This window comes from Xenopus laevis, chromosome 5S, assembly GCF_017654675.1.
Source record: "Xenopus laevis strain J_2021 chromosome 5S, Xenopus_laevis_v10.1, whole genome shotgun sequence".
NCBI lineage: Eukaryota > Metazoa > Chordata > Amphibia > Anura > Pipidae > Xenopus > Xenopus laevis.
The window spans coordinates 61,396,093-61,410,980 of record NC_054380.1 but is presented as its reverse complement, the minus strand read 5'-3'; positions in this window follow the sequence as shown (position 1 = coordinate 61,410,980).

Here is a 14,888-nt window from a genome sequence, read left to right as displayed (position 1 = left end):
TTAAATAGATATGAAATGTCATTATCTACTTGATGGGAATATTCAGTAAGCTCGCTCCTTTGATTCTCCACTTCCTGAAGTCTGTTACCTAGACTTACTATTTCAGTAGACAGTTCTTTACTTGTGTTAGCATGTTCAGCTTTAATTGCCTTTCCGATGTTATGAAATAGATGCAGTAAATCTTGCTTGGAGACCTGACTTGATTCTCCTGGGTCTTCTTCTTCTTCCTGTATAGGGTTATCTTGTGATTTCTCTATGGTATGCTTAGTAAAAATATTTCTTAAGTCAGAGTCAGTACTTTTCCTAGCTTTGGGAGCCATCCTGCTATGTCAAAATATACTATTGGAATTCCAGGTATGTGGATGGCTGTAGTATTCCCAATGCGTGTCCTTGATGTAGATGGATGTGCTTATATTGTTCCGGATGCAATAGGAGTCAAGCTATCGCTTCATTGAACCAACATACATCATGAGGTTTTTGTCTTCATATGAACAATCTACAGCCCTGTATGTTGTTTTTGCATCTGTTTTGTACGGCCTGGAATTCCAGGCAGGTTGACCTGACTGCAGAGGATTAGGTCATGCAGACTTGTAGCGTTGTGTCTTTACTTGTAGGGCGCTGTGGGTATAAGGCCACTGCAATCAGTGCGGTAGAATATTTGCACTTCTCTTCTTTATAGCGCCTTGTGGCCTTAAAGCTTTAGCGATCCCTGAAAAGTTGTGCGTGAGAGATCATTATGGGCTGTACAGTCTCTTTATAATATAATGCGCTCTATACAGTTCTATTGGGGTTGTACGGCCTGAATGGTAGGGAATGGCGGGAGCTTTTGTAATGGCGCTCTATCTCGTGGCGTCGCAACCTCCCAGGCCTCCACACCGTCTGTATAGTGCAGCTACTGGGATAATATATAGAAAATACTGAGCACAGATGGCGCAGAGGTAGAAGTATTGCCTGCTCCAAGGTTGTGACAATAAGCGACACTCCGCCTTACTGTCAGTTAATGGCTGCGTAGTACAGGTTATTATCTGCGTTCCAGCGTGGAACGCCTCTGCGATCCGCCGAGCGCCTGGACTGAGCGCTTCTGAAAGCTACCCGCGCTATGGAAGCTGCGGGGGTGTACGTTCAGCTTACCGCTGTTAATGTAGGCTGATCAGATAGTCCAGCGTCACCTGGCTGTGTTGCGCTCTCGTGGCAATGACCGGCAGTTGGAAGTGCCTCGTGGTCCTAGGCCTCTGCGCCCGTTCTCAGGATCGGGTCCGCTTTAGCTGGTGTTTACCGACTCTCTCCAGCTGAAGACTTCTGTTTTATGGACTAAGTGGGTGAGTTTTGTGATGTGTCTCTCACTGGAAGTCACAAATCAGCCCGTTATAGTGGAGGATTCCACTATCACTTTGTAAAGCTGCTTCTTGATTTGGCAGGGGTGAAAGTAATGAGAAGGCATGATCTATCAACTGCTGAATGTTTTATTCAATATTCACTTTATACTTTGGGGGTCTGCTGGCCTCCAGCTCTCTGTATGAAACAGTTACTTTGGAATCTGTTGTGTTTCTTTAGTTAAATGAATTCCCTCTGTAAACTTATATTGTCTAGTGGATTCAGCATGACTGAACAATATGTCCATGGATTTCTAAAATAAACAAACTAGCCAGAAGAAATTTCCAGTTGAGAGTTTCTTACCTACTGCTGCTACTGAATGTCATACCTCTACTAATACTACCTATTACTAACCTTCTGATTTTGTCTTCCACTGTTGACTTTCTCTTTTTTCATAGTCCATTAGTAATGCTGCTTCCAAGCTCATCTACTCACTATATAATTACTACCCCAATATCATGTTTCATGTGTTGGCTTTTCCTTTTGCTTGGGTAAGTTACCTAGATTTGTTGTATGTTATGATATACAGTATAATGCCTGTTCCCAATACTTTACATTGCAGTGTAATTTGTATAAATAAAGAAACATATCATGTTGGTAAACACACGACAAGAAGATTAATTAAAGAGACACTGCTAAAACCATGCTGCTTTTGCAGGGATGTCACCCACGTTCATTCAATTGCTTTGATCTACAATGGCTATTGTTGTTAAGGATGATGGGAGCTGCTGGTACACAAATGCTATGGCAGCACAGTGAAAACTTTTCAGGCTAAGCACCCTGTTTTCCCCTAGCAATTTATGTTTCTTTCTAAGAATGCTATTGTTACACACCTCCCTTGTGAAAATAATGAAATACTGTATGTGCCCACCATTAGCTTTTGCTATTTAGCTGAATGACCCATATCACTTTCCTATAATTAATGTGGCCAAGCTATTATTATTATTATTATTAACATGTATTTATATAGGACCAACATATTGCAAAGCACTGTAAAATAAATGTGATTATACAACTAAATCACATGAATTATACACATAGAACATATGAAGTTACATACAGTACATCTCAATCAATACCGGTACAAAAGAAGAGGAAGACCCTGTGCAGAAAGAGCTTACACTCTATAGGGAAGGGAGTAATACACAAGGTGTGGGAGTGAGCAAGATCGAATTAAGTGGGTGAGAAATGTGGTACTGTATGTGGTGTTGCATTTGGTAGTTAAGCAGAGTAAGGGTAGGCTTCTCAAAGAAGTGCGTTTTAAGAGATTTCTTGAAAGCAGAAAGGTTGGGAGAAAGTCGGACAGACCGTGGGAGAGAGTTCCAGAAGAGGGGTGAATTGATTGAATGCAAGTATGTGAGGAGGTAATGAGAAAAGAGTTGAGTAGCTGGTCAGTTGAGGAGCGTAGTAAGCGGTGGGTGAGTATATAGAGATGAGTTCAGAGATGTAAGGTGGGACAGAGTTATGAAGTGCTTTGAATGTCAGGATCATTAATTTGAATTTGATTCTGAAGTGTAGCGGAAGGGACTGAAGGAGGAGGGGGTGATCTACAGTGTCAAATGCAGCTAAGAGATCAAGCAGTATTAGTAGTGAGAAATGATTGTTGGCTACTTGTCACTTCAAATAATTAGTAACCTGATGTAGCACAACTTCTTACTTCCTACATGTGAGCAAGATTGCTGTCACATTCTAATTGTTTAAGAGTTGAAGGGTAACAATCCGGAACTAAAGGATGGCAGAAGAGGCACGTGCTTCGGGTACAAAGGTATAGAGGGCGATGTGTGCATAACTCTTCCATCTACTTACCCCTAATCTTCTCCACATTGAAAATAGTATTTACGCTCTGTGGTGCCCCCGCATCACTGCACGACTGAGTGGAAGCATGCATGTGTCAGGGAGCCGGGAGCTCCCACCAGGGAAGTAGTCAGGATCGAGGAGGAAGCCCTCTTGAGGGATCAAAGTCGCGGAGTCCAAGGGTTTAATCAAACGGATAATCAAAGTTCAGGCAGGAGTTCAAAGGCAGGCAGATAGAAGCAAGATCCAAAGTCCAGGCAAAAGGTCTGTATCCTATACTTGGGCGCTATTCTAGCGTCTAGGATGCGCTTTTATATTTGAATTTGGCGCCATAGTGACGTCACTGGCGTCCTTACGCCAGCGTGTTTGCGCCGTCGTGTTTGCGCATGCGTTGCGGCGCTGGCGTCCCGGCACCCACGTGGGCCGACTGGGCGCCGCCATTTTGGATTCTTCGCCGCCTGGAGCAGACGCATCTCCTCGCACTCCCGGCGGCCTTGACAGCATGACACCACCATGTGAACAAGTTTGCGCATGCGGTAGGGGGCAAGGTTGCCTAGGGTGCTTGGCTAGGCTCTAGTGGCAATACTGTACACCAGCTACAAAATGAAAATACAGGGACACATTCTAATGTAACATAGGTACATTAATACACTTTAAGCACAAGGTACAAGAAGTAGCACTGGACATGCAATTTGTTTCTAAAAAATAGCTTGTGTTTGTTTTAGGGTTAGTGTTAAATTCATCTGAAATGGCATATTCAAGCAATTAACATAGGAAGCAATCAAGAGCGATTTTGGGCTTCCCAACACTGCTTTTTTAAATAAAGAGAATAAAAAATTGATTCTGAACTATCAGAAAACCCTCTTCATGAGTCTTATACTGCCTACAGTACAGTATGAAGTGGGCCACATCGGTTGATCCGATCATGGGCCCTAGGGCCCAATGATCGGATCATAATAAATCCGCTACAGGCGGTCCGATTGCGGGACCACAGATGCGCCTGCAATACGATGGGATTTTTTAACCTGCATGATCGAGACCAAGTTTTGGCCAGATATCGATTGGTAGAAGCCCGTCGGATGGCCCCACACACGAGCCAGTAAGCTGCCGACTCAGTTTGTCTGCAACTTTTGCCGGCCCATGTATGGGGGCCTTTATGCAATTTAAAAAAGAAAAAGGATCAATTAGAATAACCATTGATTAAAAAACTTCATTAATATGTATTCTCTAAATTATTCAGTTGCTAAAAACAGTGTTTATCAGACCAGGTTTTGTCCATTATATACACCCTTAAACCAGTTTACTTCTGCTGGACAGGTTGCATTGTTTGCCAGTGTGATTGGGTTCATTAAGCTTTTGTCTTCATTGTATTTAAGGAGGCTGTCTGAGGTAAGACCCGAGCTATTTGAATAATGCTAAGTTTATTAGCAGCAGGCTTAGGGTAAGGGCACACGGGCAGATTCGGGAAGATTAGTCGCCCTGGCAACAAATTTCCTCTTCTTTGGGGCGACAATCTCCCTAAACTGCCTTCTCCTACCTTCCCACCATCTATAATGAAAAATTGCCAGAGGGGTGGCAATCGCGACTCTTCATTTTCCGAAGACCCCAGAAGTTGCCTCACGAGGAAACCCATCCCATTGGCGATTTTTTATTATAGCCGGTGGGAAGGTAGGGGAAGGCAGTTTGGGGAGATTGTCGTCCTGAAGAAGAGGCAATTTTTTGCCAGGGCGACTAATCTCCCTGAATCTGCCCGTGTGCCCTAACCCTTAAGGTCATTACTGGATATAAAGATATTTAGATAAAGCCAAATGTTTTTGGCTACCAAGTATCTACTTTTGTTGTTATAAACTTTGATTTTTCAAGTTAATAAGAGGTGCTGTGATTGTGCAGAAGTGTGGACAGATGCACAAACTGAAAAGACAAAAGGCAGTATGACTTCCTTTGCCTCTGCTCTGCTGAGAAACTGGTACAAACCAGAAGTATCCACAACAAGCTGCAATAGTAGTGTTGACATTCCACTACACTATAGGTCTGATATATTAAACACTGATGTCTTTGTTTAGAAAAGAATAAAAAAGGAAAACAAGTTGCCATCAACTCCCTAGCACAGGAATGTCAGGAGGTCAGGCAGGAAGAGGGAAGGGTCAATGTTGTCTATAACGACTGTAGAACATTATATTTGTTTACAGAGAGAGTCCCATGATGCTACCATAATAATAAATAAATTAATCTGACTAAAATTAAATTATAAACATGATGCCATATGTGCACATGTAACTGTGACCATTAAACACATGAGCATCTAATACCTGTTTATATTTACACAGTCTATCTTCCATTCCTGCAGCTCTACATCACATAATGTTTCATAAATATGTTTAATACCTTGCATAGCTGCTAAATAACCCATGTTTCTAAAGACAGTGCTCATTTTTAAAACAGTTTGCCCCTGGAAATATTCCACATGAACAATAAGAGAAATCAATTCACAGAGTCCGTCCCTGCCCTGTGAGATATAGTTAATAGATGGTACAGGTTTGAGACATATCACAGGTATGGGATCCACTATCCAGAAAATGTTATCCAAAAAGCTATGAATTACAGAAAGTCTCCCATAGACTTCATTTTATCCAAATCCAAATTTTTAAAGATGATTTCCTTTTTCTCTGTAATAACAAAACAGGACTGTGTACTTGATCCAAACTAAGACACATTTAATCCTTATTGGAGACAAAACCATCCTATTGGTTTATTTAATGCTTAAATTATTTTCTAGTGTACTTAAGGTATAAAGGTCCAAATTACAAAAAGATCCATTATCTGGAAAACTCCAGATTCACAAAGCATTCATGATAATAGGTTTCCAGATACCGGTATGGGATCTGTATCTAAAAACCCAATATCATGAATGCTTTGAAAATCTGGAACACCATTCTTCACAGCGTACTGTTTAAGCATGCTTGCTTGATTAGCTTTTGCTTTGTAATAATCTAAAAGTCCCTGGCATCAACTCAGAAGCCACAGATACAGTACCTGTACTTCAAGGTAAAAGTATTCTAATAACTATGGGATATGATGTAGCCCCCCAATATCATTGGACCCCTGAAGTTAAGCAACATTTTTAGTACTGCATTTGCAAAAGCTGCAATGTAAATAACTCTGGATATAGAAACATTTTTGTGCAAAGTATTTATTCCAAAACAGGTAGCAATCCATTACTGCCTATTCCAACATCCAACATTCCAACAGTATACCAGTACTTAAAAATGTAATCTTAGGTTGGGCTTTGAAACATACAAACTTCACAGAAATTAAAAGTGCCCTATCAGCACTACTAGCATTTGCACCAGTATGGCTCAGAGACCAACTTGCGATTTGTCTCTATAATGAAATTCTCATAATTTAGGGTGGATATTGTTATTTCTACTACATACAACACAAGCACCTGCATCGTAATCTTAAATAAATACTCCTTTTGGCTGTGCGCTATGTCCAACAATAATAATCATACTTTGCCCAGCTAAATATTAAAGGGACAGTTCACCTTTAAATTAACTTTAAGCATGTTAAAGAATGGCTAATTATATGCAACAATTCAATTGTTCTTCATTTGTTTCTGCTTGATAATGATAATTCCTTTCTTATTCTGACTCTTTCCAGCTTTTAAATGGGGGTAACTAAAAAAACAAATACTCTGTAAGGCTACAATTTTATTGCTATTCCTACTTCATTATTACTCATCTTTCTATCCAGGCCCTCTCCTGTTCACCCCAGTCTATTATTCAGATCAATGCATAATTGCTTGGGTAAACTGCTAAATTGGAAACTGGAAAGCTGCTGTATAAAAAGCTAAATACCTCAAAACAAATTAAAATCAATTGCAATTTATTACAGAATATCACTCTTTACATCACACTAAGCTAAGAATAACATAATCTAAATGTGAACAACCCCTTTAAAGCGTAGATACACCCTTTTGTTATGGAAGATACAATAAATAAATTCCAGGTCTTTAGCACATGAACCAGAACAGGGGGCGAGACACATGATGAGCAATATGTACAATAATTATGTTTATAATTATATTCTAGATTTGCCATATTGAAAGAAATCAGTCCTTACAATGGTTACGTTAGTAGCATGTAGCATTTTATCATGCAGACTGCATATTTACAGTGGGGTAGGTATAAATACTGTCATGCCAGGGCAGTATTGCTCTGGCATCATAAGAGTTAACACAGGAAATATTTGGTCTCAGACTCACAAAGAGACCCTTGTTTGGATATCCCACCAGGGGGCTGTGGAAAGGTGACATCCATATCTGCCTTCTGAGACAATTTGGAGTCACACCATTTGGGCAAGGAAGCTGGGCCAGTCAGTTCCTTGATCAGTTGATCAAAGAACAGAGCTGTGGACCTAGAAGAGCAGGTGGAAAAATATTTTTAGTAGAAAAATAGGATTACAGGAAATGATCTATACCTCCTGTGTCATAGGATACACATCCTCATAATGTACATATTGGTTATGAGGAGGTCACATGCTTCCTAATGATACCAAACAGAGGTATCTTTGCGAGCCTGAGATCAAATATTTCCCGTGTTAACTCTTATGATGCCAGAGCAATAGTGCCCTGGCATGACAAATACCAGGAAAAAAAATATAATACAGGTACAAGAAAATTCTGACAATTCTCACTCCACCACTATAAAAAGCACAATATACCTAGTAATTTATAAAAAGGGAGCTGATATTTTGTTGCAGAAAATATCTATTTGGATTTTGTGCTTTGTCTGATTTGGATTTTCAAGGAAAAGGAGGTGTCACATTTCCACTTGTATTTGTCATTTAGAACCAGTCTGACAAAGACAAGAAATGGGCTGCTGAATTGAACTAGCTATAACTAGCTTGCACTGGATTCCAGCTGAATGTGGTATGATCAACAAGCCGGCTAGGATGATAAGTCTTAGGTACAAGCACACTTTCTTTCATACAATTGGCATTTAGAAATGTTCTGCTTTTGGAGCAACATCTATCATGACTAAATAGAAATGAAATTATTAAAAAACTAATAAACTATATCAGCCAAAATAATTCTAAGCTAAGTCGGTTCATGCTAGTATCATACCACTTTGGTTGTCATAATACAACAAACTCATTTTGCACATGTACAATATTAAAATTTCCTACATTTGGGGGGTTATTTACAAACAGTAAGTGGGTTATTTATTAAAGTCCATTTTTTTCTGTTCAGAGTTTTAAAGGGGAAAACACAATTTATTCAATACCAAGGCTGCTAAGAATCTGAATTAAAAAGGACTCCATCTCAGACCTGCTGAGGTCATGTAGAAGTCAATGGCAGATGTCCCTATTATAATTGAAAGATATCCTGATCTGCACTGGGTTTTGTATGATAATCTGAAAGAATTATTGGCGATAATACTATAAAATAGTATGGTTCGGATTTTTTCACACATTTATCAAGTCTTTTCCCGCAGCAGATTTTTTGAGTTTATTTATTGATAAATTATGTAAAAATGTGGATGGGAGTTTGGTTGAAGTGGTATAAATAAAATAATGAGACATTTTCATATTGTATAAAAAAACATAACTGTTGTCTATGTTTATAAAAAAAATGTTTCAACTTTAAAACATTGACAAATAGTTCGCTGTGAAGGCAGTGTACTGTTTACTTTTAGTTGAAATTTTTATGTTTTTTCAACCAGTTTACTTCTCAATATAATGTTTCCATGCCATTTTTTATTATTAGGGGAATGTAATAAAAATCGTAAAGAGAAAAACAATTTGCACAAATAAGAATAAAGATTTGCATTTTGCAATGTAATATTCTTCCTTAAACTGGGATTGCATTGCGACTTTTAATTGTGCATTTCCCATTTTTAAGAAGAGCTTGAAGGTGTCGTAATCTTTTGGAGCAAAAATAAGAACTTTTTATTACTTTTTTATTACGTTCCACCATATATATTTATGTGCACAAAGGCAGACATACACTATATATTTATGCAAATGAAGGTAAAGAAAGGCAGAGGAAGATGACATGGATGCTAATGTTTCAGATTAAAAGCAGCTCATACAATGAATCAGAACTAACATTCCTTTTAACACCAGCTTGTTGGAAGAGTCATTGGAACGGGATACAATCACCAAACCATTATAAAGATGACCACATCACAATGAACCATCTTGATCAAGACAAACTGCATTCTATGCATCCTTAAAGAAACAACATTAAAAGAACAGGCTTCTTGATTTCATTGTAATGTTTATCAATAACCAAGATAACATTACTTTTATCTTGGTAAAAATGAGGGGTCATTTATTAATCCCCTGAGTAGAAGTTCCTCCATGCCCACCTATCATGAACACACCATAGCTGAATAATGGCTGTGCTGTATTATTTAGAGGAGTCAAGCACTGAGACTGGCAGCAATTCTGCACGAAATGTGCAAAGTGCAAACAACAGGCACATTACACGTATTTTTGCACTTTGCATGCTGTCTCAGAGGTTGTAAATAACCCCTTGCCTTACAGCCTTAGGCTTACAGCCTTAGCAGCTAGGACAGTGGTTCTTTAACAGGTGGCTGCTTAGGTTGTGAAAAAATCCAAATCACACAACTTTTTTGGATTTGTAGCCGAAAACTGAAACTTTTTTTTGGATTTGACGCCCGAAACCTTTAACTTTTTCAGATTTAATGGCCGAATCAAATTGAACGAAACCCAGCACAGATCAGGATATCAAGATATCAACAGGACATCTGCCATTGATTTCTACATGAACTCAGCAGGTCTTCTGAAGAATTCAAGTTTTTTTTCTATAAAAATGTGTGTATTTTTCTTTTAAAAGTCCGACCAGCAAAAAATCTGATTTTATTAAATAATCCCCTTACTGTTTGTTCCCACACAGCATTGTCATGTCTAGAACCCACTACTTATGGAAGAAATGTTTAATAATGTGACTGAGATAACAAAACTTAAAGGTAAACTTAAGGTATTGGACATCTAAAGCCCAATAAAATATATATTTTTTTAATTTTAAAAGTACACATTTTTTTAAATTTCCAGTACTGTTACAATTTACTTGTTTAGTTTCTTTTTTTCACTGTTTTCAGTTTTAAACATACTTGCTGTTTTATACTGTTAATATGTGGTTGTCAGCGTAGCACTTTGTCTCTGTGCTACTGTCTGTGGGGTCCACTGAAAGTTTAGGAGTTGTCTCCAATGTGGCAATACTCTAAATATCCCTCTTGGTTCATTTTGAGCACATCAGAACTAGCAGATCAAAAAAGAAGGAATATGCAGAGTTGTGAATCATTGGATACATAACTCTGAAACGGAGTTGTTAGGCTGACAGCCTTATATTTAGAGCATAAAATTACTTGCAACTGAATTCAAAAGAGAATACTGAGCATGTGTAATTAATTCCACAACATGTGCAATTTTATGAAAACAATATATTGAAAAAAGATCACAAGAATAGAAAAAATATATATTTAAACAATGGTCACTTTTGAATGATTATATCCTTTTATTTAACATAACCCTATAAAATAGTGGAAAGCAATCATACACCAATCAAAGCAATTTAATGGTGAGTAAATGGCTGGGTGCCATTGCCCTAATGGTATGTGTGTGAATGGTGGATTCACAAAGAACAAAGTTATTTGTTTACAAATCAAAGATTATAATCTAACTTCATACACTTCATGTGTACAACAACTCAGACAGGAATAAAGTGGCCAAAACCTCTCAGAGCAGAATGAACCTGATTATGCAGCAAGGCAAAAACTTAAAACATCAGATCTTAGATCAATTCAGGCAAAAACCAGTCAGTTTGCAAGTCCACACATCTCATTAGGGTTATCCAGAGTATACAGTACATGAGTTGATCAACAACATATTTTTAACGTGGATCAAATGGTGTTCTGACCGTTTTGAAACATGTAGTTATAGTACATCCCTTGTACATTGGCTGCACAATTAAACATTGGCTCTGCAGTTCTTGGTAAAACTGACCAGCTTCTGCACTATTTTACAAGTGGACAGGCCTAAAGCAGTTATTAGATATCCTGTATTGGGCTTAAATTTCAATATATATATATGTATATATGCGTGTGTGTGTTTGTGTCTTATTTTCCCATTTTTTGTCTCATTCAGTTTTGCTGTGTATAGAATATTTGTAGTAACTATGCATTAGATATATTAGTCCGACATTGCCCACCGCAAATTGTACATATTTGCAACAGATCGCTCATTTGCAACCTCGCCAAATTAATGGTTGTTATCATATATTGCCAACTTCATCAACCAAGTTTTGGGCAGAGACAGAATTTCATAGCAGGAAAGGGCTGAGGACTGTGCATTTCTATTTTAAACAACCTATGTGTTTTATAGGGTTTAAAAAAAGACTGGTGTTGGATTTCTGATCACAGGATCATATAAATAACTCTGCAAAATTCATCCCTTAAAAAACACACAGGGTGGTTTCCAGGGACAAAAATACCCTGGAACAGAGCGTCAGGCATTCTCTCTGTAATTAGGGACACTTGACAACTATGCATTACTATCTATGCTTGTTTTCGGTATGATAGCAGCAGACAGATACTTAAAGGGGTTGTTCACCTTGAACCAACTAGTTGGTTTCAGATAGATCACCAGAAATAATGACTTTTTCCAATTAATTTCTATTTTCTATGTGTGATGGTTTTTCTACTATTGAAGTGTAAAGTGTAATTTCTCTCCTTCTGAAGCAGCTCTGGGAGGGGGGGTTGCCGATAAACTGTTCTTAATGGATACATTTAGTTGATACATTTCTTATCTTTGTCCCTGCTGAGCAGAATCTCTGGGTTTCGTTACAGGCAGCTGTTACAATTTTGATACAAGAATTGATACAATTGTTGTTGAGAAATGTATCAACTCAATGTTGCAAAATTGTAACAGTTTAGAGTCTGCGCCTGAATTACTGAGCTGCCAGACTCAAACACCAGAGACAAGAACATTAAACTTTAAGCTTAGATTTTGGAAAAAACGTAAAAAATAAATAATGGAAAGTAATTGGAAAAAGTCTTTATTTCTGGGGAACAATCTGAAAACAACTGAATTGTAAGAAGTGTTTGGAAGGTGAATTACCCCTTTAAGTGGATACTTTTGTTGGATACAGTTACACCAGGAGGGCTAAACAACGAATGTGACATGAAATCAGTCATAGACTAAGATAAATAGTAAAATGACCATTCGAGTATGTATGTGGAAGATTTAGCTCTATATGTGTGTCTATTAATTATGGATATGTTAAACGATCTGATTATGATTCTCTAGTTATTCACCTAACAGATATTACATTATTAATTATATTACCAGCTGTATCAATATTAGATTAATATTTTCACACGAGTTAAGATACCAACAATCAGAGATGCTATTATATCCACACCATAATATTCATACCATTATGTATATAATTCTGTGATATATAAATTAGACAATATAAAATAATTTAAAAGAAAATAAATATATATGAATTGATGGTGGGTGTATTAAACAAAGACCTAATTAATTTGTTGTTTTTAACATCAGAATTAATTCAGAAGCTGATTGATTATTCATTGTGCATATTTCAATATTAGAATTAATTTGGATGTATATAATATTTTTAACAACAGAATTTATTTGTAAGTGAATTGATCAATTATTGTACACAGTTAATTGGGTGAATTAATTCATAAATTGTGGTTATTTAAAATTGTTATATATATACATATATGAGTTTAGAATATTCTAAATATTTTTAGAATTTTTTAATGGAATTGTTTCACTATAAAAATAGAAAGAAAAATCACAATTATACACATATGAAGAAATAATGTTTTTTAAAACGATTGTTATGGTTTCTTAGTTTGTAAGCATGTAACACATTGAAGAACTCTTGCACAAGCATTTTTGCACACACATTTTTAAAATTAAATTAATATGCATTAGTGAGTCTATTTAATGCTGATAGCACGTGATGCACATTTAACTCTCAGGAAGTGCCGAGATACCAGGGCACAAAATGTGTTAGTTTCACAGCACACCCACTGCCAATGTGATCACTAAGGGGCAGATTTACTAAGCTTGAGTGAATTTTCGAAGTTAAAAAAGTTCGAATTTTAAAGTAATTTTTGGATACTTCGACCATCGAATAGGATACTATGACTTCGAATTTACTTCAACTTTGATTCGAAGTAAAAATCGTTTGAATATTCGAACATTCGAGTACTGTCTCTTTAAAAAAAACTTCGACTTCATACTTCACCAAATTAAAGCTACCGAAGTGCAATGTTAGCCTATGGGGACCTTCCACAGCACTTTTCTAAGTCTTTGCACGTCAAATAGAAATCCATCGATCGATCTCTAAAAATCGTTCAAATCGGTCGATTAAAACTATTTAATCTTTTGATCGAACGATTTCTATTCGATCGTTCGATCGATCGAATACGCTAAAAAACCTTCGCCTTAGATATTCTCGTAAAATACACCATGTAATAGATGAGCAATTCCATTGTTGTCGTAGGAATTCTCCCACAGGAGTTCCCCTTTTAGTAGAAATGGGATGGTGACTTTGGAAGTGTTAAATGGAATTGGTAGCAGTAGTTTTACGATATAATTCTGTAGAGATCCTAAGCTGATGTTCAGATCATTATCGTTCAATGCATGTAGGAATTCATCTAGGCATTCCCGGCTACCAGTCCAAAGAAATACCAGATCGTCTATATAACGAAACCATATTGTTATGTATTGGGTAAAGCAAGAAATCAAGTCTCCAAATACCCAGAAGGCTTCCCACCAACCCATAAAAATGTTAGCATAGGTGGGTGCAAATGCTGCTCCCATAGCGACCCCTCTCACCTGCAGATAGAACTTGTCATTGAAGACAAAGAAATTGTGATTTAGGCAGAACTGAGTTAGTTCAGTCGTGAAGTCTATGTATTGACTATCCCAATTGCTCTCAGTTTCCATGAAAAATCTTACAGCCTGTAAACCATGTTTATGTGAGATTGACGAGTATAGAGACTCAACATCCCATCCCACTTTCTTGTGCACTTTAGGCAACATATAAAATGTAGGTGTTGTGGAGGAAACATTAAGTAGGGCTTTGTGTTCATTTTTATTAATAAGCCCAGTTTGGAAACCATCCTCAATCAAGGTATTATATGTAGTTCTGAATTTATCAGTTGGATCTCTATGTAATTTGTGGTAACATGAATTATCATTGAGTTGTTTTAAGGCTTCTGTCATGTACATGACACGTGGCCAAATTACAACATTACCAACCTTGTCAGAGGGTTTGACAACGACATCTTCCCATGAGGAGATTTGTTGGATAGCCATTCTCTCTCCCTTGGTAAGGTTATCTTGGTTTATTTTAGGTAAATCCATGAAGTCCCTCATAACCAATTCACAGAATACATTGACTGCAGAGCTAATATTCCTTGGTGGCATGAAACAGCTTTTAGGTTTCAAAGTGCCCACTGGTTCCATCTGTTCTGCAATCAAATCATTCAAAACTGCCTGGTCAAAGGACTCCTGTTTTAATACAGGTGAACCTACTAAATCATGTGGATTGAGGGGATTAGGTGTACATGCCAAAGGGTTAATTGTAGATTGAATGACTGAATTCCCATCTTTATTAAAATATTTCTTGAGTAGGAGCTTCCTACAAAAAA